Here is a 1,585-nt window from a genome sequence, read left to right on the forward strand (position 1 = left end):
AGCCCACCAAGGATGAAAACTTCTGGGGACGATGGCGACTCTCCAGACGATTTGGAACCGGATAATCTTTGGAGCTATCCTTGACCACAAATCAGAATGGTATAAACAAATACTATGTATCTGTAATAATGGTACAATGCCATGTTTGGATTGCCTTTACGACTCTCATTTCTTCCCACCCCGTACTTTTTTCAACTTCAATATATACTAAAAGAAGTTGGAGCAGATGTTTATTTTTCATATTTTCTTCCATCCGTGGTATTTGATGCTAGCTTGGATGTATGATTGCTTAAGATTATAAAGATGAACCAGTTGCTTTTTCCTCATATTGACTCTTCTATTTGTTTCCAGACTTTCTGATAGGAGGAAATTTTTCCTATTTGATGCGCAAAATGGTGAAATCTACAAATACAAAATGGAATGAGCAATACTCTCTAAATGTACAACTCCCTTGAACGACATTTAGCCAAAATCATGGATGTAGAAACATTTCAAAAACTTCAATCATGATACGTAAAACTATATGACAAATGAGGAAGAAGAGGCGGAGGAATAAGAGATGATGTTTAGCAACGATAGAATTGTAAAGAAAGATTGATAACAAAATAGCCATAGAAACAGGTTCCCGATATCATCAAACAAATGTTTTACTTATTGATAAACTATTATTCAGCTATATCAAATTTCAATAAATGAGGATAACCAAAGTCTATGGAAAAGCATGTAGATACCTTGATCCAATAAATACCCTGCAAAGGCCATTCCTACAATATATGGCAGGCTTGTGACCAGGTTTTCATCTATCTTCTTCCATAGCAAACGTGCAATGATAGCTACAGTCACTGCAGCAGTCCCATTGCTTCCACTTTATTTGGCTCTTGCAGAAACCATGTGCCATGTCAATAGGGTGTCCATCAAAAAGGGAAAAAAAATATAAAAAATTACAGTGTTGAAAGCATCTGTTCCTTACACATGTTAAGTTATGATAACGCAATCCCATTGGAGTCCACTCTGATCTTCCTACACTGACACTAAATCCCTTCTATAGGTTCTTCTCCAGTACTCTGATGTACTGGCTCGTCTTAGTCTCCATATAACTAGGAGATTTCATGCAAAAACAAACTAACCTTCATAACAGCTGAAACTTTGACGGTCTCATTTGCTCAAAGCTCCTTTGCAACTGATAGATGGTAAACATCTACATCCACAATCAGAATCTCCTTTGCATGTTTGGTTTGCATACCCTTCTATAAACTTCCTTGCAGCTCTATGATCGACTGTTGCATATGCTTTATGAACTCGTATGCCATTGATAGATTGCCAGCGCAAGCTAAAAGATCGACCGCACACCCATAATGTTTTCATTTCTGGTATGACCCGTAATCATTTTGTATACTGTGAAAAACATTCCAATTTATCCAACAAACCAGCACGAGCACGAGCGGGTAATTTGCCAACAAAGGTTCCATGGTTAGCCTTGTACCTTCTCTCAATATTTGAGAGAAAAGTTCAAGAGATTGATTAGAAATGCCATTCACCGCAAGTCCACAGATGATTGAAGTCTATGAGACAGAGTCCTTCTCTT

The 1,585-nt window shown here is 37.5% G+C and overlaps 2 long non-coding RNA genes across 2 annotated transcripts; one reads left to right on the top strand and one right to left on the bottom strand.

The window, feature by feature from the left end:
* The first annotated feature begins 6 nt into the window (after positions 1–6).
* Positions 7–665, top strand: LOC111405601. Its single transcript, XR_002704840.1, has 2 exons — positions 7–99; positions 352–665. It is a non-coding gene; the product is annotated as an uncharacterized LOC111405601 (long non-coding RNA).
* On the bottom strand, positions 607–1,579 carry LOC111405602. Its single transcript, XR_002704841.1, has 2 exons — positions 971–1,579; positions 607–865 (listed from the first exon to the last, which is right to left on the bottom strand). It is a non-coding gene; the product is annotated as an uncharacterized LOC111405602 (long non-coding RNA).
* Between the last annotated feature and the right edge of the window lie 6 nt (positions 1,580–1,585).

The sequence above is a fragment of the Olea europaea genome, chromosome 12 (genome assembly GCF_002742605.1).
Source record: "Olea europaea var. sylvestris chromosome 12, O_europaea_v1, whole genome shotgun sequence".
NCBI classification, from domain to species: Eukaryota; Viridiplantae; Streptophyta; class Magnoliopsida; order Lamiales; family Oleaceae; genus Olea; species Olea europaea.